The sequence below is a fragment of the Ischnura elegans genome, chromosome 11, assembly GCF_921293095.1.
Source record: "Ischnura elegans chromosome 11, ioIscEleg1.1, whole genome shotgun sequence".
In the NCBI taxonomy this organism is placed as follows: domain Eukaryota; kingdom Metazoa; phylum Arthropoda; class Insecta; order Odonata; family Coenagrionidae; genus Ischnura; species Ischnura elegans.
The window spans coordinates 81052223-81080058 of NC_060256.1; the positions used below are offsets into that span (position 1 = coordinate 81052223).

The 27836-nt window shown below is 37.8% G+C and overlaps 1 long non-coding RNA gene across 1 annotated transcript in view; it reads right to left on the minus strand.

Moving 5' to 3' along the window:
• Nucleotides 1-7776: 7776 nt before the first annotated feature.
• LOC124168265 overlaps nt 7777-27836 on the minus strand; it is a 201679-nt gene continuing 181619 nt past the window's right edge. Inside the window, exon 3 of the long non-coding RNA XR_006866887.1 lies at nt 7777-7846. This is a non-coding gene — a long non-coding RNA (uncharacterized LOC124168265). The remainder of the gene's footprint in view (nt 7847-27836) is intronic.

The window sequence follows — 27836 nt, forward strand, 5'->3', positions numbered from 1 at the left end:
TTCATCCGAGTTGAAACTGCGGTATACTTCGGTTAATTGGGGATGGGATATTGGGGGCAGCCGGTTTTTTGGGAGAAAATTTCCGAGAACAGTTCTCCATTGAAAAATCACCTTGTGTTTTTTTTCCGGTTATTTGGAGCACAAATTTGTTCATTGTTTTTACATCAGTAGTGTTTATTTGATAATAAGTGAAAATATGCCATTGTTTCATGTATATGCGTACGTTTTTTCAGTGGTAGAGGGGCGAGGGGGGTTTCCGGTTTACAACACCCTGTTGAGCCTTTATTACTTTATTTTATATATATATTTATACTATATACTTTATTTTAATAAATACTCGCACGAAATTACTGTTTTTGAGTTTTAAAATCAGATTTTCAGCATCTAAATCCCAATATTTTCCGCGAACCCCCCTTTGCTCTGGGATGTTTTAAATACACCGTGGAAGGGCCCCAAAGTCTCCGGTAAACCTCCCAATTTCAAAATCCTGCCTACGCTACAGCATTTTATTAATAAAGACCACCATTTTGAGTATTTACCTATTCCATCAGTTAATGTAAGAGATTTTTGAACGCCTAATCACGCTATTTGAAAACCGCGTAAGATTATATTATGTCATCTCTATGGAGACTATCGAACATCAAACACTAATACAGCCTTTTGAAAAAAAAACTCTTACCATCGAGCTATAACTACTTTTACCCACTTTATCCTGATCCTCAGCGCTGCCCACGTAATAGGCATTCATCAATTGACAAAATCTCACCTTGACGTTAGTGATCTAGACAGGGGTGAAATTCAAATTTTGTCGACATGAGGCTTGTAGTTTTAATTGTGAACGCCACATAATATGTGGAGTCTGTGCAACTGTGATGGGGCAACCGACTGCTTTTGATACATTTTGTGTTCCTTCAATAACAATTATCCATAGTACAGCATTTATAAGTTTGGTTAACATACTGCAGCTTTCTAACCTCCCTTTATAAGCCAGTTCGTTTAGTTCTCGCATGCTCAACTTCCTTCCACCTTTATTTATCTATCCCAACTAAAGTTAAAGGAAGATTTCGTATTGCCCACAATACATTGATAGAGTACTACACGTGTATCAATTGTTCACGTGTTCCAGTATCCATTAGTACGTACCTGAGGATGAGTCTATATCAACTGAAACACGTGTAGCACTCTGTCAATAAATTATGGGCAATACGATATCTTCGTTTAGCTTTAGTTATGCTGTTCCATTAGATCTCTCCTAAGAAAGTTGACTTAAACCCAAACTGCTAATATTTTGAGCTTCCTCAGGACATTAAAAAAAAGTCTGCATAGTGTCTAATGTCTCGTGTATTCATTGTGTCTAATGACTTGGCCTATTATGAGAAGTTCTTCGATAGCGCATGGTATTCTGCTGTTCCTTGTCTCCTCCTATTCTTAGACATTCATTAGTATTTATCTTTCAGATGTGAAATTAAAACCATAGCTAAAATAAATTTTCGGAATGCGTACATGGAGGAATGACGACTTCATGAAAATGAAAATATGTGGTTGTGTTCCAAAAATACATCTCAGACACCTTGGCGTTGTCGGCATCGTCAAGAGCAAAATAAATGAAAATTGAAGAAACTGTGGCTGGCGAGATGTATAGGAATGGCATTATGATATAATGAAAAAGAGCCATAGCAATTTTTCCACAAAATTTGATAATGTAGGACGCGTGTGTACTTGGTAATGACCTGACGATCGATACGCGTCCCTTACTCAACTCTCTTTTTCGTAAAATATGAAAATTGGTTGAAAAGGATTGCTTTAATAGGAGAATATATATAGAGGATGGAATCGAAAATTATTCAAATGCAATTTTGAAATACAACAAGTTGTTTTCAATGTCAAATCAAAGTGATAGATTTATAAAAAAAACGAGCATTCATTACCGTGATGGCATGCAAATGGCTCTGACTATCACGAGAGTCTCTTGCAACGTCTTCCACCACGTTCTCAATGTCACCATGCGGTTCCAATATTGCAGATTGGACGGGGTGACATTCAATCATGAATGAGACTTCATCATGCCGCGTTTTCGCGTGACGAGAAATTGATTCGGGGGCCCGGCTTCCGGGCGATGGAGGTTCCGGGGAGATGAGCCGGAGGAGGGCGCGAACGAGAGGACCCGATGGCATTTGCATAAAGCAATAACCACCGAACGAGAGAGAGGCTTTCTTCGCTGCCTACACAACGCCCCTAAAACCCACCCCTTAACTCAAGGGAATAACCCGCCGCACAACTATGGGAAGTTTTTCAATCGCGAAATGAAACCAATCGTCCTTTTCACCCGCCGAAAATATTCACTGATGGGTTATCTGTAGTTTATGCAGGGGATAGCGATAATGCTGACACCTAACTTTTGGATCGCACCCAAGCGAACTCAAAGCTTCGCATAAATATAGATGCTTCGGAGCTGAATCACTCCCGCGGATTTAAGGAGGATTATGATCGAGGGAATATTCTAGAAGGGGTAGGGATGGATATATTCAATCTTATAAATTACTAAGGTATGATAGCCTGAAGAGCAGCGCTAGCAATCGTTAAAACCGAAATATTTGTATCATTATTATAGTATGTATTAGTATTTATATTATAATAGTGAGTTGATATATAATAGACAAAAATAGAATCTGGGTTGCTGGAAAACTTTATGGCACCATTGTAATTCCAATAATAATTAAAAGATACAGCTGCAGTAATTTTTGCCATTTTTATCAGAAACAACTCAAAGGAAAAACAGTAATTTTATGGATTAAATTTTTTTTCGGACATAATATGGGAATAATTTTAATACGATTTAGAGAAATGTCATCTTTACACTAATAAGTGCATTAGGATACCGGTAATTTGCAATGGATAATTGATGAAAAAAGGTAATAGAAAATTCTAGGTGTTGCAGTCATAGCTATTTAGAATGGGTACGTACATTAATTTCGAAAACCAACTGAGCCAAACCCATTTCCCTTCATGGCGGTGGAAGAGTAAAAAGAATGGCTCATAATGTTGATGATAACCCTTAAATCGTCTGAAAGACTGGTACGCAAGAGAATAATTAACTAATTAGCTATTTTAGCAATGATTACCACTCCTTTTTTTCATTTTAATGACTTTGATTGCCAAGACAGCAGTGTAGCATATGACAGCAGTCTACTTTTTGGTTCGTTGAAATACAAAAATTAATGTTTTTAGGTTAAACTAATGCCATAATAAAATAATGAGCCTTATGAAATTATGCCTTTTTAGAATTCCATGCTTTCGTGGATGAACGAGTCAAGGCAGAAATATTGATAGTTGAACCAACGGTATAGCGAAGAAATACATATAATGCACTGTATGTATTGAAGGTGAGTGGGAGAAAATAGAATGCTTGTGAACACCATGCGAAGAGGAAACAGCAACTCTTTAGGGCACATTATGAGGCATATTGGCCAGATTACGACAATCGTCGAATTATACAAATGCTTAGTAAGAACAGCTTTCGCAAGATAGGCAACGGAAACAATATATGGCTCGAATGAAATGTACATGAAAGAGAATAACAACGTTAATACGAATATATTGACTAATAAGAAACAGTGAAGAAATCTGCGTCAAATCAATCTTCAGAATTTTTGTCGAAATGGATACAGGTAAAAAAATGCTGCTTCCGACCATCGCCTATACGTGAAGCTATCACTTCTGGGTCATTTTGCGGACAAAAATTTTCGTTATCAATGATTATGTTTTACGAATCAAACGGAATATGAATCACGTTTTCTGATAAATGTAACCACCTATATAGCGATGATGGAAGAATTAAACCCATTTCACGCAATTGTAAGTCTTTGTCCGGATTGACAGCAGGGCTTTTGAATCCCTTCAGATAGTTCTTGCTTGAGACGCTGGATGACTCTGCCTGTACGAAAATGAAAAAGCAGCCGTTCGGGGCAGCTGAAGCCGCCGGCATGGCCTTCCGTCGCGCACGAAGACTTGATTTTATTCCTGGCGGGATTGTACTGATTAATATCAAAGCAATGTATTAGGCCTTATAATACTATTAATTAGATTAATTATATAATAATATTTATGTATTACTTCGACCCCTAAATCTCTTAGTCAATATTGAAATTCAAGAATTTTCAGAGGTCGAAGTATTTCAGACAGAGTCCTCCAATGATGAGACTGATAAACTGCAGCCTTCCCTTTCTATTTTTCCTAAGGTAGTTCATTTAGTTTACTCACTTCCTTATTCTTCGCATCATATATCTGCCTACGTATTTATCCTGTCAATTTTAGTCTTCCCCGGGGTAATTACCCATTGTAGTTAACACGTATTTACTATGTCTAACGATATGACCAGTGCACCAGGACCTTCTCTAGAATACGGAACTTCAAAATTCCCTTTCTTCTCCTATCATTCGTCACACCTCGTTTCTTACCCTATCCATTCGTTTGATCTTTAGCAACCGCTGCTAGAAACCAGGTCTCCATGGCTTGCTTTCTATTCGTCGTCGTCAACTGCAAATTGGCCTAGACCGCAAGTCAAAACCCCACTCTTGTGCTGTTAACAACTTTAAAATGTGAATAATGGATTAAGCACTTGAACTAAATCTTGTAAAAAGTACGATATTGTAAAAGGCATCCTGCATTCATCACACACATGTGAAATGGCGAAATAGTAAATGTAACGCCAAAAAAATATGTTCAAATTACATTTTCACACAATATCAATGAACACTTAAAAAAAATCGATAAGGTAACTCATGGAGGGAAAGCGCTTGTATGGCTTATGCGAGCATGTCCTAAGGCAATTAGATTTAGGTATCAGGCGAATGGGAAAGAGGTCTTCGGACGAAAAATTAAAGGGACAGAAATGCAATTTTGCTGGGGTGAATCCTACTGCGAGCCTGTTTTAAACCTAGGAAGATATTTCTGAAAACTATGAAAAGTTTAGAGCAAATTACCATGATTCGTAAAAAATAGCTGGGAGTGGACAAAACAAAACGGCTTTAATCCGGGGTAAAATGTAAGCGTCGGAAGCGAGTCAAGACTCCGGGATCTTTAAATGGAGTAAAAATTAAAACAAAGGTATCTACTTCCCGCCACGGTTAGATTACTATTTATATCTATGGGCTATAAAAAAATAATCAAAAGTTAAGCGCGTAAAGGCCGCTATTCACGGTGAATGATCATGCTGAATGATCATGCGAATGAAATCATTCGCCGTTTATAAATGAAAAATTCGCGAATGAACCTTCATGCGCATGATCATTCAGTGAAAATTAGAACATGTTCTATTATGCTCGCATGATCCTCTGAATGGTGATGTGATCATGCAGCATGATCATTCACCGTGTATAGCGGCCTTAAGACCTTTATCGTGACATTGCTAATATCACTACGCATGCATACTCTGTTTTCAAGTAGGTATTTAAGTATTTTGAGTGGGTAAAATTGGGAAAAAATGAATTAATGCTGCGTTTTTGGTGCAATACACGAGACTTTTTCTCGCTTTTCCGAGCCTTAGGTAAACGCAACTCATGCATATTTTCAACCAGCTCTGGGTTCCTTGAAGAATGAAATGCCATGACACGTATCGTATTATCCGTGACCTTAGATTTCTTAAGCGATTGAGGAAAAAAAATCTTTCTGGGTGATACTAAGTGTACTAACTAATAACTTCAAATGCCACACTGATAGTAGCTTTTCCTGCGAGTATTCCTTTTTCCGACTCGTTTCATAATAAAAATCAATGTGTATATTGACAAACCAAAAGGCCCAGGTATCCATTGTTCATTGGGCATTAAAATAAAAAATAAAAAATAGGAGAGCAATAAAATTTAGTTTTATTTATTCTTAAGATTTCCAAAAATGATCACTTGATAACTAAATTTTATGGAATTGATAACTAAATACTGATAATTTTAGTTAGAATATCACAGCACATCGTCTGCAGAAGTATTAAACTACTGGTGGTGCTACATCTAAGAGCTGCCCCCTCCTGCTCCTCGCTGGGCACGCCCATGTGTGGGTATAAATCATTCCGAATCTTTTGAGAGAAAAACATCAAAATCCAACGTACCAAGGAAATATTTGAGCCTGTTTGTCACAATGTTTCCAAAATCAGCGCAAGCGCATCTAGTCACCTTCAATTCCTTATGTTATGACCTAAGAGGCTGAGATTTTTTAACTTTTAATATTTTGAAACAAATAGTTCGAGAATAAATTTTTTGTTGGGGAGGGGCTTCAGGTCGTATGCATCCCAGAGGACTCCAGATTTTACCTAAAGTGACAGTCAGCGGTCAATTGACCGTCTTTCGCGCAAACTACCCAAATTTGGTGTTTATGTCATCAAAACAAAACACTGCTTGAAAACTCAGCACAAACGCATAGTCAATGAGCCAGTTTCAAAGTTGAAACAGTTCAAATGTGCATCATTATGATTAGTCAACAATCCTAAGATTGGTTTGACGCAACTCTCCATTTCTCTCTCCTATCCGCTAACCTTTTCATAGCGACACATTCAACGAATCAAGAGCCAGAGAATCTGAGCGGTCTTTGCTATTGCATTATACATTGAAATTGTGTATTTTTGATCTAAAACTACGAATATTTGGTTCCGAAGCTCTTTAACCGTAAATGTCCGTTCGAGCAATGTATCCCGACGGTTAAGAACAGTATAATTTTAAACGTGGATATTTTCTCCATTTAGATCAATTTTTGAGTTGGAAAAATATAAACTGTACTTTATTTTCAGAAACAAGGGCCATCGTCATGGTCCGTGTCCCAATAACTTCTTCGGCATACCGAAGATTTGATCGAAAGGCATTTTGTTCCTTGAAAATCATATTCTATTTCTGATATTTTCCAGTTTTGAAGGTATAATATGATTTAGTCCAACAATAAAGTCCAAAAAGGACTATCAAGACTTTTATAGAATGTAATTTCCCACGGGATTACAGCAGGATAGGAATTCTAAAAGCCGACCATTCAATAGTTTTTCTGCCATCGTCATGAATGAAGTGTCAATAAATGGATATCAACGATAGCAGCGCTAGACATCGAAAATTAGGTTTCCAAAATACTTTGGCGGTCATTCCGTCAAGATAATCAACGGGAAATCTCACAATTTCACAGGGTCGTTGAACAATTTAGCTCAAAAGATCATGTTTAAATTTCCTTGACTTCTTAACACTCAACCAGGAGCAATATTATAGGAAGTATGAATAGCCACATTTGAAAATTACCACAAAACACAATGTCTTGTGGCTTATTTTCCATGTTCATTGAAAAAAGCATTAAAAAGTTTGCTAATTTTTATCAAAAATAGATGTCTTCATATGTTTATTTTTGATTCCATTTTATTTTCCAGTACATAAAGCCCGTGACCCAAAGCGATGGTAGCTTAGCATGACATCAAAATTCTGAATTTCCATTAAAAGTATATCATGCGATAAGATCGCAATATCCGTATAATGGATCCAAGTTTAATCGCATTTTGGTCCCTTTGCCACCAATTCTCCCCATCAATCCCCCTCCATTTAAAATGCCCCCACCCCCCTGCCCGTGAAAGAGAAAAGACAAAAGGAGAGCGCGTATGATCGATAGTTTTTGGACTGATTCAAAGACCTCGGGCCAAGAAATGAACGGAGAGGAGGCAATCCGGAGCAAACTCCTCCTTCGCCACCCTTCCACCGAAAGATATGTTAATATAAGGGTGAACTCACCCAACGGTGCTTCTCTTGGCTCATTTTCCTCTCCATTTTCAGCTTCCTTCAATGCATTGGACGAGATGAGGAGATCCTTAAAAGATGCACTTCACTTGAGCCTGGAATTAAAGATGAAAGGGCATTTACTTCTTCGATTGCGAACTCAACCAATTCAGGCGTTAAATATTGGAAGTTCGGAATGCTAAAATAAAATTTATCTACAAATTTCCTCCATTAATTCATTACGAAGCTTTTCGGATTTATAGATTGTCTTGTACGTATTATGGCTCGGTAAGTCGAAACGCGTCGTAGGTATGAAAATAACAGTGGTAAAGTGAAATTACGTTTTGCCAAACAATAATTCACCGGTCTTCAACCACTAAGCCTCTTCTTTAGGTCTGATCTTGATGCTTTGATATTCTATAATTTTATATGCAATTTTTGTTTATTTGCTGAAGTGTAGAGATCTTTTTTATTGCCTTTGGTACTCAAAAACAAATGAATAAAATGAATTAAAACAAGCAAATTATTAAAATAGGTATTTATTTCAATTCTTTGTTTGTGATTGCTTTATTGTATTTAATTATTTTTCAGCACAAGCAGTGAAAGACCTCTATATTGTTTGATTTAATCAAATAAATAAAAATTGTATACAAAATATAAAATATCAATACATCAATATCAAACATGTGAAAGATATGTACGTGTTGAAGAGCAGTGAATGTTTTGGTAGCGTTATGAGAGGATTCAAAAACGGTGACAGAAGAGGTCCACGGAAGGATATTTTGAGGCCTGGTAGTTTTGAAATGAAGAAATTCGGTTGAAAAGAAAGCGTTGAGGAAGTTAGAAGCCGATACGGGGGATATGAATGAAACAGTTATTACGTGAAGGACGAGAAGGAAAGAAAATAGAGAGACAATTATTTTGGTTCAAATTTTAGCAAACGGTATTAATATATTTTACAGTAGGTTCATTCAAAGTTCAAAAACATTTGAATTTTTTTGTAGTGAGAATAAGGTTGGCACAGTGCTGGAGACGGTTGCAACCAATTAAAATGAATGCGGTATTACAGTGGGTAAAAATTAATCCCAGCGTGATCGACGCCACATATCTCACACTTCATTATTTTGCCTCATTTTTCCGCTCTTTCTTATTTCGGTTGCAATCTGCGGAACGCCGTATGTCTATATACAATTGCATCTGCTGGGTTACTCTTTTACAGCGATGGGAAAAGACGCATATTACCACACTCTAACTGTTTCCTGTCATTATTTGTATTAGTTTACGCTGGCATTAAATATCTCTTGGCAATGTTTTGACGCTTCAACTACCTAATTCCCCATTCTACCGCATTCGTATTCAATGGCTATATGTCTCTGGTAAGGGATTATCATGGAATCATTGAATTCTGCTATACTTTAAGTGCGTGCGAGCTAATAGCAGTAGGTTTTAAATTGATGCTTCAGGGATACAGATCAATTATATAGAGCGTTCTTTATTTATTAAATTAAATTCTAAATTAATTTTTTATTGTTTTTCATTAATTTCCCCAACATTCGGTTCTCAATATACCTTCCACTGTCAATTTTTCTAGTTGTAAGGCAATGCTCAACGTTTCCTCTCTATATGATAAATTCTCTTTAGATCTTTTAAACTATGTATCTTAATCAAGTAAATTATGAGATCGTAAAAAAAGTCACATTACTTCATCCTGTCGTTTTTAAGGTTGTTTTTAAATGGGAATTTCCCTTCTTATTCAAGTACCTGTTGAAACAAGTAAACAATAAACTGTCAGGAATACATTTTTAAACGAAATACAGCCTGAAAAACTCCATATATAATATTATTTCTGCCATTCTGAACTGCATGCATTAAAATGTACACTTATGTGTAAATCGGACAATGCAGTCAGCTTAATAAGGCATACCGATTTTGTTTCTAGCTTAGAATAGTGCATTGTACACCTGATATTTGTCTTTATTGTATTGTAGATCAAAGAAACAATATTGTCATGTTGAATTCATCAAATTAGGACTTGGTGATCTTATCGACTATTCCGACTCGAACTGTTGAAACAAAACCCACTATAATTCCTTTTTTCTGTCGGGAAGATCGATTTAATTTGTTTTTTTTTTTCAGAGTCATTGAATGGGAATATTCAATTCAGTCATTGAATGGCTGCAAAATATCCGGTGTGGCCGTATTAGAGGGTAAGGGAATTTTGTTAATTGGGTAGTTTCTTTCATCAAAGAATACGAAAGGCATTGATTGCGATTCGTTACCCATCATTAGTGTATTCATAATATTCAAATTATTTGGCTTTAGAAATACCGGTTTAGACGAATAGCAATGGTCAATTTTAAACCTCATTTGAAAAAGGCCAGATTGGCGCCAATGCGATGCCACTCCACTGACGTCACAGGGACCTAGTTTCTATACAAGTAGATATGAGTTTTACATCGTCTGAGATTACCAATGCATGCACGAGGCACAGAGCTCAGGGAAACATGTCTTAATAATCACCTATTAAAACTGGCTAAGGTCGGAAAGTTTTCCTCGTTTGATAAGGTATTAATAATCCTTATTTAAGCCAAGCGCTACCTGCTAGCATGGTACTCTGCTACCTGCTAGCATCCTGCGTCGTATCAGTGCTCAGAGCTTCGCCCCAAGGTCACCCCACTTGCGGCAGCGGGAACCAGAACGACGTCACACGGAGATTTCCCGGCATTCATACTTAGCCGTCGCGTTTTCGCGCGCTTGAAAATTTTCACTTTTCATTTAATCGCGAAAAATAGATATCGTCATTTAAGAATCTAAAAGCGTGAAATACGTGCTCCAGGAGTAATAATCTTTCGATTTAGGCAATAAAAAAAATTATAGGAAACCACCCTACTCTACTTATTTCCGCGAAGCAACACTGGGCGCGATAGTCACATCCCTTTTATTGTGATTTACGTTGTCAGAACCCGGAAGTGCATTAAGGCAGTGAATGAGGTAAAACGTCTGGACCACACCCGTCACTATTTCACGTACTGAAATGGGAATTATTATCTATAATATTTACACTGGGAAGTCCGTTCGAATATTCTCATCAAAAATACGATCTCGACATGCGGGAAGGGTGCGAGTCAAACTACTCTCTCTGGAAACAATTCCTGGAATAAATATTCCATAAAATGCATTCGAGTATTTCCCTCACGTATCTTTCTTCTATATTTGAATATTTTATTCAGAGTTTTTAGTCAGTTTAAAACTTTGGTTGCTGTTATAAACAGTGTTTCCGAGGTTCTACAAGTCATAGTTCAACAATGTTCCCTCTTTGTATCTCACGAAATATACATAATTTATTTTACCACGATTGGCCTACCTACAAGTCTTCATATTAGTATTTTCCTCCTGATTTTCAATTATTCAATATGAATAATCATCATCGAAGAATGCAGAAAATATTTTTCAATTCCTTCTGCTTGTTCAGGAGTCGGCTGATATTTTCCTAGCCGATTAGCTGAAGCTTGACTTTTCAGAATAAGTTGACAGCCTACTAAAATTAAGTTACACATTTATATGTCAATTACAGAGAATATCTGAATATCCAAGATTTTTATTTCCTATATTCGCAGCACGCGCAATGGTACAGACACGAATAAATGATCGTATAAAGTATCGACAGCTACTGAACTTCCTGTGGTCTCAATTGCAAAGTATATGTCATGTTGCATAACAAATAAGGTATGTAGAAAAATAAGAACTTGTAACAGTCATTATTGGATATAAGCTTTGAAATTTCATTACCCTCTTGTATGAAGCACAAGTACTCATTTATTTACGATAAATTGCAGTGATTTTATGTTTTATCTGATTTTAATGATAAGAAATTCAAAATTTTTATAAAGTTTTAGTCGGAATCATAATATTACTATACAACTGCGTTTCGAATTCACGCTTTCTAATTGCTCAATCATTCTGAGCAGATAGAAAAGGTTGCCCGAAAGTTGTATGTCATCCATACCCATAGCTCCTCATCCACCGTAACCGATTTTGGCAATATATTTACCTCAAGAGACAAATTTTTATACCGCTCAATAGAGTGATAATACAGTATTATTCTGGAGAAAAATTGATACCACACGATTTGGCCACATTACTGCCGACCTGAGGACAATTTGTAACTTTATGGTCCAAAGATAAGGGTCATTTTTTTAAGTACTCACTTTCTGGCTCGGTCGAACTCCTGGATAGAATGTGAAGGTGGGTGGGTATATGGGCGCCCAAGGGGGGAATAACAAAACAATTTGGCCCCGAAAGCAAACAGTTCCCCACTCTCCCGACCCCCCTCCACCTCCAAACGTCGAGCAACCCCCCTAGAACCTCGTGGGTGTAGAGGGGGGGGGTAGAAAGAAAAAAGAGTCGAAGGGAATAATAAGATGCGGCTACTCTCATTTTCTCACCCTACTAAGGAAAGCTTCAGAACGCACCATCCCCGGTACCTTGCCCGTCTTAAAGGGGGGAATTATCACCCTCTTAAAAATGACTCCGGAAGGGTGGGCTGGGTGGGAAAAGAGGGTTATATGATGAGAAAAAATAATGAAAGAACCAGGGAGCAGTTTTTTTTCATCTTTTTCCCTCACACTCTCTCCGTACAATTTTTCTTCCTCCTCCCCCTCCCCTGGAGACGATCGTCTGCGGGTACTATCGAAGGGCTGCCGAATGCAAATGCTCTTCAACCCCTCCTGCGGCCGCCCCGTGGGACTCCGTTTAAGGAGGGTGCAAGGGATAAGAAAGGAAAGAAGCAGTATCTGCCATTACCCACGGCCCACTCGCGCGTCGCGCCCTATCCCTATTCTGGACCCGCAGCCTCCCTCGTCATTACCGGGCCAGACCCCTAAGGGGGTGAAGGAGCCGCGCGCCCCTGCAGTGGGACCCAAACAACGTTTCTTAATTTCCTATCCCACCCGATTGGGGGAGGTCTTATCTCACTTTTAACTCCCCGGGAAAAAAAATGAATGGGCGTATAAAAATAGGATAAAGGATTCCCTCATCCTTGGCGCTCAAGAATATCTTCCCCATCCAAAACAACCTTCCCCACTTATTTTCCCGTCCTTCTTTCATCCTTACACCTCTTTTACGCTGTGATAATTATTCTCATTTTCCTCGCTTTCTACGCTGCTACTCGACTATTTTCTTCATTCCCCCGTACTGTACATATTATGACAAACATTAGCTTGGTAACCATAAACAAGCATTTCAGAAAAGGTACCGAAACGTTTATTTTTATTAAAAAAATCAAATTAACTCAAATTCCAAACGCAATTGACGTGGTAATTACTCACGAAGAAAATTCCGGAGCTACGGCTACCTCACAAATCAAATTAACACAATTTGCAAACATACATTGACAAGTGTTCAAGACGAAAAATCGGAAGCTACGACGCTTACGATCACCCACTATTTCCATAACAAGACTCCTTTACTCTTTATTTTCGCGTCTCCAAAGAGAATTGCTGTTTACCATTATTATTTACTCTCATTGTTTCTCCCGTCGCGTCATCCAGGAGAATTGCTACAGCATGAGTCAAAATTCTAGTTTCATATTTGCAAATTTACAACTGAATTTGTATATTATTAGTATATAATAAATTATAGTGAAACATTGTTTTTTTCCGGAATTCCTAAGTAAAATTTTGTATTTTATTTTTTTTAACACAAGATCTACGCTATGAAATCACCAAATATGCACATACTTCCCCTTCCCCTGATGTAGTGACCTTTGTAGATGAGGCAGTAACAATGAATCCTAAGTCTTCATAAATTTTATAATCGTGGAAAGTTGCAAGAATTGATTTCAAATGAAAATGAGAAACTCATCATAGACATTCTTAACTTCCAATCCCTGGTCATTGAAATTACTCTAATATCCTGTGATAATTATTGTCATTTTACAAAACGTCTACGCTGATACTAAATTCTTATCGCCTTTATTTGGTAATATTGATGTTTTTCCATGATTTTATTTTCACACTAACAAATATGATTGAGATTTGCAAGGTTGAAGTTGTTAAAGGATGAAGGATGATTTGCAAGGATGAAGATTACTTTTAGTCAAACGTTGAAAAACAAATAGAACGGAAAATCATTGGAAATTCGTCCCTCACACTTATATTAGGGGGAAGGTTGAGGGGAATGCCTTCACATTGCTAGCCTATACATCAGCGAATAGAATCGAAGAACTCGAAGAGAATAATTTCATCCATGACAGAAACAAATATCAATACTACGTAGGTATGTCAAGTCCAGCGTTGGAGAAAGGACTTCTTTATGAAATTCTATGAGGAGGTGTTATATGAATAGTAGCAACATTAATTCCCTTGAGTACGGCCGTGGATTTTGCGACGATGCTAGGGATAAGGATTATGCGTTTGGATGCGTCTGCTAGCGAGGAGGATTGTGATGTACTTTGCTCTGTCTTTTACGGATTTTAAGATTTTATAACGCACCGTTGGGCTACCAAATTAGTCTTCCACGGAAAATTGGAAATATTCGAAAGCTAAAACATTAAAATTCAAATAATGCCTATAATATATCTCATTAACGTATTGTCAGTCGGGTTGATAAGGTTGTTAGTGTGATGGATTTTGTATCTCGAGTGCCTGGGGCCAAATACTGGCATTCATGAATCAGGGAAATCCATTTGATTACGCTCCGACTTCATTGCTGTGTTAAGAATGGTCTAACTACAGTACATCTACGGGCATGGAATACCAATTTTTGCCAATACCAAATTTATCTTTCCATCTATCTACCTATAAATAACTATAGTTGATTCCAAATTTTATCAATTATCACTTAATGTAATTAATCAGCTGGCGTTGAAAATTTTTTTCGACATCGTTTCGTAGGTTCCATAACATCGGGTAACAACGGTGGGGAATTGCAATACTCCGAAAGTACTAAAACAATTTCAGCCACGTTCTATAAATGTACTATTGATCGAGTCATGATGACCCACCTCTTCATTAGTTAATAAGTGAACACCGGTCAAAAAATTTCCAAACGACAATGGAAGAATGAAATCCAAAGATTAAAGTTTGATGGACTGGAATTTTTCCATATTGAAATAAATACTTTCAATTTTCCACGGTTAAAAAATTTATTACCACCTATTTTTCAATATTAAAACATTGAATATGATGCAGTTACCTTGGAAGATGATATAGTTTCATTGAAACCTTTTCTTCATTAATTTTATAATCGTGGAAAATTGCACGTATTTTTTTCAATATTGGTCAACATGAGTTAAGGATATGACTATTGCTGATTTCTGAATACTACCTGTGCACGGTGGCTTAGCAACGTCAGCTGTGGGACGAGCAATGTGGGAGGGAACGGAAACAAAAAAGATGGGTGGAGCGTAGGCGTCGCTCTAAAAGGACGAACGGACCGCGCTCGTCACTCCGCCCTCCCCTCCGCCCCCCACCCCTCTCCTCCTGTACTTCCCCTCTCCTCCTGTACTTCCCCTCTCCTCCATCCGCTTGCAAAGATAATGGAGCCGAAGACCCCTCCCCTTCCAGCGATGAATGCTTCAAATTGGCTTCGCCATCACTTACACGAAACACAATGACGCTGGAATATGGGAACGAGGAAGAATGATTCCCTGTGGTTTTCATGCGCTGGAATATCCTAAGGCCGCTATACACGGTGAATGATCATGGGATTGAAATCATTCGCCGTGCATAGCGGAAAAATTCGCGAATCAACCGTCATGCGCATGATTATTCAGTGAAAATTAGGACATGCTCTATTTTGCTCGCATAACCCTGAGAACTATCAGGCGATCATTCAGCACGATCATTCGCTTGATCATTCACCGTGTATAGCGGCCGTAAAGGCCGTTTTACACGGAGCACGGAATTGCGCAGGTTAGAGCTGCATTAATTTATAAAATGGCGCGGAATTGCGCGAATGCATGAACGAAATTAGAACAGGGGCTAGTTTGCCGTCTCGTATCCACGCATTCTCGCATGTGTGCTAGCAATTCACCGCTTTACACGACGCAATTTTGATTGCGCCTTCGCACGTACGTCAGATTGCGCAATTCCGTGTACCGTGTAAAACGGCCTTAAAACTTAGAAGGAAATAGCGCCTTGCACCTTTTCTTGAGGCAGTTTTACACGGGGCACGTAATTGCACAAGTTGGAACTGCATTCATTTCTAATAATGGCGTGTAATTGTTTGGATGCACGAAAGCAATTAGAACAGGGGCTCACTTGCCATCTCACGTCCATGCATTCTCGCATACGTTCTTGCAATTCATCACTTCATACGACGCAATTTTGACTGCGCCTTCAAACACCAGATTGCGCAAATACGTGCCCAGTGTAAAACGGCCTTCAGCCTTTAGAAGGATAAGACACCTGAAACGAGCGTTGGAAATTTGAGAAATTCGGTAACGTAGGTCAGAAAATGAGATGTCTATTGAGATCAACCAAATGGTAATGGGAGGTAACGAGGCATATTTTGCAAATCTAGCACAGCGCAAATCAACTCTTCTATCTAGGAATACCAATTTGAAGATCTATAAAACTCTTATTTGACCAGTAATAATTTAATGGAGTTAGGAATGGAAGATATCACATTAGGATGAAGAAACCCGTAGGAAATTTGAAACAGAGATCATTATGAAAACTTAAGGCCCAATAAGAGAAGGAGAGAGATTGAAAATAAAAAATAAACATGGAGATAAATGGAATACTATAATGGAAGAATATAGTTAGATTTGCCAAATCACTTCGACTGCCATGGTTGGGACATGTAGAAATGATGGAAAAGGACAGAATGCCAGAGATAATACTTGGCCCTGGATAACAAAACCTTCATAATTTTACGACGTGCCAAATTTAAATTCCAAAGTATTGGAAAATGCATTTTGTGTACAAAAAATTGCATTTCTCATGGCATTTTAAATATTTTTCCTGCGCACCTTACAAAAAATTTTTTAAAATAAATTATAGTAAAAAGAATTATTAAAAAATATATTGTCCATGAAAGACATTTGAATTAAACTTTAAAATATAAATTAGCAATAATAAAACTTTAAGGTAATTCATTTAAAGCACAAAAATAACCTTATTGGAAGGTAAAAAAATAGTGTTTAGGTTTAGTGGCCACTTGGCTATGAGTAAGAAATAGTAATCCAGGGTTAAACTAAAAAAAGGGTGGTTATATTTCATAAAAATAAATGTTTGTAACAATATAATTTGCATTTAAATATAGCATTAAAATCTGTAAACGGTGGTGGAAATGAATATAAAATTTGAAAATTATTCTCAATGGGAAATGCCAATAAAGAAACAAAGCACTTTTCATCAACAATTAATAAAATGGAAGGGATCAGATGACGAGGTAGACCTCGGAAGAGATGGCTTTACGATTCTGAGGATGATTGGAAGGCATTGGGAATTACAGGATGGAGGGGGAAAGCAAGGAGAAGTCGCGCAAAAGGTCATGCCCACTTTTTGTGAGTTACAGAAGTCATTAGATAGACGAGCGAGGACGAGAAACAGGGGAGCGGGTTTGAGGCGCCTAGCAGGGCAACCCCTTATCTGACGTCACCAACTTATCTGAAAAAGGGACAAAAACCCATCGATTTTTCGCCGACTATAGCTATAGTACGCGAAGCGACGGATGAAAATTAGGAAAAAAAGTTCTCTTTATTTTAATCTATCGCATTCTATAATAATAAAAAAATAGTAATCGAATGTCTTTTGTGTTTTGGAGATGTCATCAAATACCCGAGGTAAAGCGTCATAAGGCAGGCTGCTTAGCGCCAATAATGAATAAGGTAGTTCCCTTCATCAAAGAAAACATAAGGCATTGATTGCGATTCCTTACCCACAATTAGTGTGTTCATAATATACAAATTATTTGGTTTTAGAAATCCCAGTTTAGACGAATGGCAGTGGTCAATTTTAACCGCATTTGAAAAAGGACAGATTGGCGCCCATGCGATTCCACTCCACGTGACGTCACAGGGACCTAGTTTCTCTACGAGTAGATAGGAGTTTTACATTGCCTGAGATTACTAATGCATGCATAAGGCACAGAGCTCAGGGAAACATTTCACCTATTAAATCACCTATTCAAACTGCCTATGGTTGGAAAGTTTCCTTCGTTTGATAAGAGCATAAATAATCCTTATTTAAGCCAAGCGCTATCTGCTAGCAGGGTACTTTACGCTACCGTCATGCTCGGCAGCAATCAGCATGCATCGTAGCGGCGTTCCTAGCCTCGCACCCAGGTGGCCTCATACAGCAGCAGCCAGACGTCACACGGGCTTTTCCCGGGATTCATACTTAGCCGTTGCGTTTTCACGCGCTTGAAAATTTTCACGTTTCATTTAATCGCGAAAAATAGATATTATCATAAAAAAATCTAAAAACCTGAAAAACGTACTCCATGAGTAATAATCTTTCGATTTAGGCAATAAAAAAATAGGAAACCACCCTATTGCTTCACTAATTATGTTCGAAGGTAGCAATATAACTTACAAAGTTAGCATTACTATTAAGATACAATCATAATGACTGCAAACGGGAAAATAATGACGAAGTAGAAGTACGGCTAATGTCGGAGTTTTCCTTCAGCTAAATACATAATACTAAAATATGACAAATAAATATTTAGAGTACTTTAGGGTTTCCTATATCAGTGAGGTATTCCATCGCAACCCTAGTTTTCTACCCAGACACGTTCCATCATGCACAAAAATAAGTTTGCAGGTTCTACAACTTCCGTTCATTAAAATATTTGACATAGATACCTATGCATCTGCTGCATTCCTGTTTGGTTGACACAAAATATAAGGCTGCCACACAATGCAATGTCTGGTCATGACTCAAACGGAATGAATGCAAGTTTCATCGCATAATACCATTTTCGCTTGTTCGCGTTGGATTCAAAGTAGGCACCGGATGTTACCTCCATTGTTTTGCTGAAATGGAATGACGGGTAGTTACTTAGACAGCATTCACCTTTTACGTGCCTACCGAGACCGTGATGGCATTTCAATTCCCTAGTTCACTCCAAAAATTTGCCGTCGTCCAGGGACAATGCAAGCCATTGAAGATTCCATGAACAGAGATTACGCTCACAAACCTATGTAATCGGTATGAATAAAGGTTTATGTTCCGTTTCATATAATGGTGGCTATTACTTTACCTTATTCTATAATGCTCATGAAAAAAGTAGGATCAAAATACATATAATTCATTTTATTTCTCACACATGTATCCATCTGCATTCGCATTAAAAAACACACTGCTACAAGGATAAATTCCTCATAACCTCCCGATCGATTCATTGTAGAACGAGAAGATGGAGATGTGTCAAAAATATTTTTTATCATTAAACATAATTCTTAATTGGTCATAGAAATACAACATTTTTTACGCTATTATTATTCATAATGATCTGTGATGTAGCCTGTTTTCTAAATCACTTTTCGGACAAATTTCTACCTCAGCCTCTGAGCTAGATAGTCTTTCCAATTTCCATGTCTTTAAAATAAGAAGCCTCTTCATTTTAAATAATTCAATGTAATTTGATAACATTGCACAAGTTTAAAATCATAGGAAGTCTACAAATGAGCACGTAAAATTTTTTAAGTAAAGTGAATCAAGAATTTACTAATTCCTTCCCGAGTCGGAATTTTATACTTTAATTGAAACAGAGACGAAGAATCGATGCACGAGTAGAATTTCTAGATATTTAATTTGAAAACTCATTTCATTTTCAGGCTTTCATTGCTGTACGCGTCTATATCTATGATAAATGCTGATTACCGTTGTAACAAGCGTGTTAATTTGACAAAAAATATATATGATGTTTGTCATAACATAATAATCGTTGCAAAATTAAAATTTGCGCTAGGTTTTAAGTTATTAGATAATGAAACAATAATTGCATCATATTAGTAGGTACTTTGAAATATCACCACAATCGGCAAAAATAGTTGGACAAAAATGGTAACTTAAAAAGTAAATTATATATTCTCAGCATTCCGTGTGCCCTTATTGTGCTTTTAACCTTAAATGATGTCGTCTATCGTGACGAAACGTTTGCGTCAACTAGGCGAAAAGATATTTATTTGGATCTTGAATTCACAACCGTAACTCTTTCATACCCCCATCGAGGACTGAAAGCTGCTTTTTAAGTGCTTCCGTGAGAAAAAAAACAAATCGGTTTCATTATTATATAAAATCTACTGAAATATAAAAACAATCCACCACGTCGACCTCAAAACCAAGTAGAAACCCTCCCAAATAATGGAATTTCAGATTATAATTTGAATAAATGCCGAAGTTCTTTAGAAAAACTAAAGGCCAATGCAGTGACTACTTAAAAATACCACAGTTACTTTTTCACTTACTGACTTCTGAACAATATTTGCCTACTTGGTTGCCTTGGTACCTCGTTTACTAGATTTATATTTTTGAAAATCCGTCAATATTTGGAAGGGCCTTTACCAATTCTGCTTAATGAATGGGATAATTCAATGATCATCTAAGAGTCATCATGGTGTACCGACTGTAAAAGGCATGTCAAAAAAGTTACTATAAAAGCGAGCATGCATTTTTTATACAAATTTTGGCCTCAATACTAAATAAACGCAGTTATTGAACGGGAAGCATTTCAGAGAAATGGTAGTAACGCTTCAATTGGCTCGAGCCTTAGGAGAAAGATTTAATTGAAGCACAATCCACCATACACTTATTGCGATACGCAGCATAATATTTTTAGTCATATCGAAAATGAACGGAGGAATGATACCATGCATTCGGTAGTCATTGAAATCAATAAACGTATTGTAGTAAAAGTGGAATAAGATACCATCTTTTTCGAATTTCATTCTCACGGATGAACCTTTGAGTAAACATGAACAAAGAAGGACCAGGAGGGGATCGATCAATTTGGCGAATAACTTAGTTCGTCTCGGCGTGAAACATCAATAAATCGGGTCCGTCATTACGACAACCATTTCCTCCCACAACCCCCCCTTACGCTACACTCCGGGGGTCACCATCCCCCTCAACGTCACCCCTTGAGAGCCCGGGGATCATTCCAATCGCTACAGAACCCGAGGAAAGACAGCTACGGGACTCGTGAGTGGGTAACTGCAAGGGGGCTTGGATTAAAAACGCTCCCACAGGGTTGCCGTGGAGACAGAGGCAGTCGGAATTGCAAAAGAGAAAATGGGAGGAGAGAGACACCCTTGGAGCGAGGATGATGAGTAGGAGCAAGTGAGACGAGAAATGGAAAAATAAAAGGAATTAAGGGTACGAAGTGAAGGGTAAGGCGAGATAAGGCCCAGGAGTGTTGAGGTGGGGGTATGGGGAGAAGGTGGGTGTGGGGAACAGGGTTAAGAAGGCCTGCAGAGGAGGGGGAGGAGGGCGGAAGAGAAAAAAAGTCATTCGGAATTGTGCGTCCGTCGTCTCGGAATGAAAAATTCATCTTTTAAATTAAATGGGGGGGGGGGGGGGTGAGGTTGGTGGATTGGATAGTAACGGGGGATCTGGAGATGGATTGGGTGGTTTAGTTCAAGGGACTTTACGAGGTGCGGGAGGCTAACTGGAGTCGTGCCGTAATTCATGCAATTCTTAGGCCTCGCTCAAATAGGCTTAAGTTTTCTTACCTTAGCATACCTAAGGTTTTGCAAACTTGACAAAGGCGCCTTTAGGTACACAACTAAAAGTATCATTAATCGACATGAAGAAGTGAGGAGAGTAAAAGGCTTACAATTGAAAGTTATATGCAATTGAAAGTTACATGTTCGCTTTTATTGTAAATTTTATGTTTCGACATGCTTTTTATATTCGGCATACCATGATGACCCTAAGATAATGATTGCATTATCTCATTCATTGAGCAGAATTTGTATAGGCTCTTCCAATTATTGACGGATTTTTTAATATATAAACCAAAAACAAGTCTATACATTTCTAGAAAAGATATTTTAAAAAGGTATAAATTTATAGAAATTAAAAAAGGCATAAAAACTATCGTGCAACAAGAGAGGTAGTATTGCCTATCGATTGCTGCCATTCGAGCGATCGAAAGTTATTTTCTTATTAATCAAATGATTTTTAAATGGACTGAGCTTAAATTGGTGGGATATTTCGCCTATTACTCTGGACGCTGAGTAACACCAAATTAAACGGGGAACTTGAAATTGACTTCTCCTTTGATTATCTGGTACTAACGCCTCCATACGTTTTTCACCAATATTGAAGAATGGAAAAGCAATTATTCTCGCAAGAAATTATCAATTAACTTATGCTTTGCAGTATGTACGTAAAGAATTTTCAAATTTAAGATAAATTACTGCCTAGAGAGACTATTTGGTTGGCGAGGAGATATGGAGTAACTAAGCTACATTAAAAACATCAGCACATTGTTAATGCAAAACAATTAAATTAAAAATCCATCGGTTTCAACTTGTCGTAAGCCATGGCTTAAATTGGTTGTGTGCTTTAAAATTCCTGAGATATTATAAATTTAATTTATTTTATTTGACACGTATGGTAACATTACGAAGATGAGCTATACGTGCCACGGTTAGCATGAAATGAAATATTGAATTTAAAACGAAATGTCCCGATAATTTAAAATAATGTGACACGCGGAAATGCCTACAAAATCTACTATAGTTCCAATAAACTTTTAAACAAGTTTACATGTATTGAAGTAATAAAATGTTAGGTGTGAATAAAATTTGCTCGAAAGTAGGTATAATGAATGAAGATATTAAAGAGAGTGTTAGGTCATTATTTTATCTCACTGAATTTGCAAACTTAGATTTAGCAACCTTTCACCGTATGAGTAAACCATTAAGGCAATGCCATTGGCATGTTATATAATTTGAACAATCTCTCTATAAGCGCGGAATTTGGGCAGATAGATTAATAATGAAATCTTCGTAAGGGAATATCGAAAAAACAATAATTCAAAATTAAATATAGTTTCTAACCTTCACCCTATAATAATACCTGGATATTTTATAAAATATTTGTTCTATTACGAGTTTATATTTGAATTTTTAAAATTAGTTCTTTCACATCTGCATTGCTCAACCTGAACGAAGGAAAAATGTTTCATTAATACCACTTCATTATATTACGTTTCTTCCGTAACAATATGAGAATATAGATTTTTTTGCTAGGCATGTGGTGAAAAAGAAGAATATTTCATTAGAATCTTCTCATTCCTGATAGTTGATAAAGATGGGCAAACTCAATCTGAACTGATTCAATATTACTCCGTTTTCTGAGATGATTTTCAATAGAGCTCTTTCAACTGCGATATGTAATACTACTTTTTTACCTTGCGGCATCAAAACCAAGATTGGATGGGAAGTAACTTATCTATAATGGACTGAAGACCTTACCTAAATTAGAATCACTTGCATTCGATGAAATCATTTTCATTTGTGTCTTCAGTAAAATATCTAAGGATAAAAATCATCATCATCAAGATACTTAGAAAAAATTACGTCAAGAGCTGTCGTTTGGGAATTACAGTTTTGATAAAAATAAGACTCAAAGATTTTAAATGTAAAACTCACCTGCCCTAAGGTACTTACACGCAGGTCTCGGGAAAAGCCAACTCAACACGAAAAAGGCTTAACATTCTTTCTTTGAAACTTATTAACTCCGCCAGAAAACGGCTGGGTAAACAAAGGGTAGGCATCAAAGATCCTTTACCTAAGATTTTCAACCTCTTTTAGGGATAGAATGTATGTGAAACATAATCCTTCACTCCTCTAGACCTTTCGTGGAAGACATTCAAATCAAAATAAGAAGCGCGTAACCTTAAACCGCGGGAACTTTGGTCAAGACGCCCAGCTCAATCCATTGGTATCCCCGCAGCGACATGCGGTGGTGGGGAGGGGAATTAACAGCCTTGTCCGCGGAATAGCCATGTAGACACGACCGATTTTAACTGCATCGTCTCGTGAGGAGAAGAGGTACTAAAAACGACCGCGGCTCATCCTTTTTTTTTAAAAAAACCTCCGTCCTTTTTTCCTTGGTCCCGCCGAGTGGTGTAGATTTACGCCTAAGACCACCTGCGAAGCTTTGAGCACATCCACAGAACAAGGAATAAATTGAGAAGGGTCGCCGCGCTAAGGATTTAATCATCACGCAGACCAGGAAAGTCTAAAAATACATATATAGTGTTATCGTTAAAGAGTGGTGCGGTTTTGAACATGGCTTAAATGGAAACAGAATTTCCTATGGTTTTTTTTATTTCTCGATATTGCTGTCTCATACAGTTTAAAAAAAATATAATTACTAAGTTTAAATCTGTAAGCCCATATTCGCTTGGCAGCATGGGCGTACCCAGCGAGGCACAGGAGGGGGCAGCTGCCTCCCCCCCCCCTAGAAGCAAAAATCGCACATGTCTTTAAGGAAAATAATATTTTTTCAAGCAAATAATTTTAAAACTAATAAATAGCCGCTAAAATTTCCTTAAAATGTTGGTTTCATTCACCTTTTCCAAGCTTAAATCTAAACTATAACTTGAACAACCATGGCTTGCCCCCCCATAGTTTTGATCCAGGGTACGCCCTTGCTCGGCAAGAGAGAAATCCGGCGTGATCATTAGCCAACTCATAACGAAAGGTGGCGGCAGAAATACGAAAAATGACTGTTTCTCGTGAAGTCTTCTCCGTTTTTCCACCGCGTGAGTTGATTGTAGGTCGACGTTTCCATGGCTGCTTCTGCCATCTTCTTCAGGGCATATCTACTCAACATGATGCCTACTCATCATGATGCCAACACGAACAACAACACGTGGAGTTTCCATGCGATTCCACTCCACGTGACGTCACAGGGACTTAGTTTCTATACGAGTAGATAGGAGTTTTACATTGTCTGAGAATACCAATGCATGCATGAGGCATAGAGCTCAGGGATACATCTCTTAATAATCACACATCAAAAATACCTAAGTTCGGAAAGTTTTATTCGTTTGATAGGGGAATTAATCCTTATTTCAGCCAAGCGCTACCTGCTAGCATGGTACTCAGCTACCTGCTAGCAACCTGCGTCGTAGCAGCGCTCAAGCCTCGCCCCAAGGTCACCTCACACGCCGACAGGTGGAACCAGAAATACGTCACACGGACTTTTCCCATCATTCCTACATAGCCGTCGTGTTTTCGCGCGCTTGAAATTTTTCATTTTTCGTTTAATCGCGAAAAATAGATATCGTCATTAGAACATCTATGAGCGTAAAATACGTACTCCAGGAGTAATAATCTTTCGATGTAGGAAATAAAAAAAATTATAGTAAACCACCCTATTGCGAATCTCTACAGTCTCCGGCTCAACTTTGTGGAAGATCAGACGAACAAATGAAAGTCAACTATGTACTTAACCACCAATTTGTTCTCACGGTACAACTAGTTTTGACGCACCTCTACTCTCAGCTACTCGAGGTACCTTAATGATGTCCCCGCTAAGGAACCTGATGATGACCCCGCTGCGTCGAAACTAGATGTACCGCGGGAATAAATTGGTATAAGTTTTCTTTCATTTGAAGGAAGAGTTCTATGGTTTCCAGCCGGGTCTAAGGGTTTTTCAGCACCGACATTTTGAAGGCTAAATCTGCCATCATCTTCAGGGCGAAATGATTTCACTCTGAAGACGATGGCAGAGTTAGGGTGCCTTCATAGTTCGGCGTTGCGTTGGAACCGCGGCTTGCGAGCCAATCGGAGCTCTTCTTTGAGGATTGATGACGTCATATCGCCAGCTCGCTGCGTGGTCGCGGATAAAGTGAACCTGTCGAATTTTATCTGCGTGAAGGCGGCAGTACGCCGACGATTTCGAATTGGCGTTTGTTTATGTATGGGAAGCTTAGGTTTACCAATATGCAAATTAGCTCAAATGGGAGTGACAAATGCTATTGATTTCATTATTTACTATTACTTCGAAGTGTTTAGCGTAGATATTTCGTATCTTTCATAAATATAAGACAAATGTTAACCCGAAATTAGATTGCAATCATCGAGGAGCATTAGCATAACACACACCCATCAATAGTATCAAAGGCTAAAACCAACGTAAGAGCTCCTTGATGGTGACTAAGGTCGTTTAAATTCCAATTTACATATAATAATTTTGCCCACATGATCTGCTCAGCTGAAGTTATATAGATATCATGACTAGGACAATCTGTTTGAACAACACTTATCATTAATAAATATTCCTGATAATATTCGACGTTACTCATGTTCACTTAGTGTATGTAATTTGTTATTTTTCATATATTCCGAGTTAGGAAATAAATTTAAAGGTAATAATAATGCTTAGGAAAGGGCCATCACTACGTGCATGATTATCGACTTTATGGTCGACATATAAACTGCAAATGCTATTTATAGTTAAGAAGAATATTTTAAGAAATTAATTTGCGTAAAAATGTACAAATCTACATATGCATTGTGCGTTTGGCTTGAAATCATGATATGATATGTTCCCAGGCCGATTTTTAGGAGCCGACACTTATTGCTTTTCATTTGTTCTCGCAACGCAGATCTGTGAAGGGCAAAATTTGCTGTCGGGGCGGAAGCTCTCGTGGCGTCAACGAAGAGCTGTGAAGGCACCCTTAGCCTTCGAAACGTCGCGTCGGTGCTGAAAAACCCTTGAACCCGGCTGGAAACCCAAGAACTCTTCCTCCAGTCTATTCGCCGGGAAAACCGTAGATTCTTCATTTCTTTCATTTGTTAGAACAATTGCGACTTGCGAATTGGATGCTGGGTGGTATGGTATTTGGAGGAGGCGACCAACAGTAAATAATAGCATTGGCGCCATTACAGAAGAGTACGGAATGAAGGGTGGAGAGATACCCGGTGCTGGCATAAGCTTGATCATGAAATACGCCAAGGGAACCGCGGATTAACATCCCATCCGACGGGAAGACTTCTGCACTTGAAGTACTCAAGGCGCTCAAGCCGGGATCGGGCAGCCTCTGGAAAATCTCTGCCACCCTATTTTTTATCATTATTATTTTTTTCCATCACAGCTCATTTGAGGCATTTTACATTGGGAGAAATAACATGTAACAACAACTATCACAGGAAGCATAATAAAATATACCATGAGTTGTATGTTCCACAAAATTTTAACTGAGCGACCCAGGTTTCGACATGCACGCTGTCATTTTCAAAGGTAACGAACAATTTGCGAGCTTATATATATCTTAGACATGGCTTTATTAGAATGCGAGCTTATTTGGACCTTAGACTATCACACACAACCTAGCCCTGGAAAGGGACACTTCGAACCCGCGACCTTCAGTTTGGCAGGCAAAGACTTTACCCCGCCACCACCGAGGCAAACAAACTAACCCTACTATCTTCCTATGAATTACTGAAACCACACCATTCTTGCAAGATGACTCATTATATAAAAAAACTAAGTTTATTACTTTGTCATGCTTCATTTGCTTCGTAAGAGTTGAAAATGGCGAATAGTACATAAGTATCTACTAGAAATCTTTACTTGAATTATTTATTACCCATAGAAATGTTTCTCATGATAAAAATAACATTGATTTTTTAAGGACTTTGTGAGACAAGTGAGAGAGCACTGAATGATCAAGCAAACGTATTTGCACTTCAGATTGCCGTCTCGATATCCAACATGGGGCTGAAAACGTATAGCTTGACTCACTTCAAGAGATGAGTGTAGCGTAATACTGATAACAAACCTCTTTTTAACATTTGACCAGTAATTTCGTTATCACTGACCATTGACTAATTGAAAAATATAATGTTAAATTATGACTGGTGTGATAAAGTTAAAATTGCCCAAACCGATTCAAAGTATTAGAGGATAATAAACGGTACGATAATTTCACTGATTAGCCTAATTGGTTTTTCATAGCAGAGAAGGTGAAAATTCTTATCAAACCGATATCTTTATGAGGAGTCATTCAAGTAGATTTTAAGCACAGTTAATAACATCACTGAAGTATATCGACAAGGCTTATAAAGCTTTTTTTTGGCGATTTAATGTTACAAAAAATAACCCTGCATAAAAATGCGTCCGCAAAAAA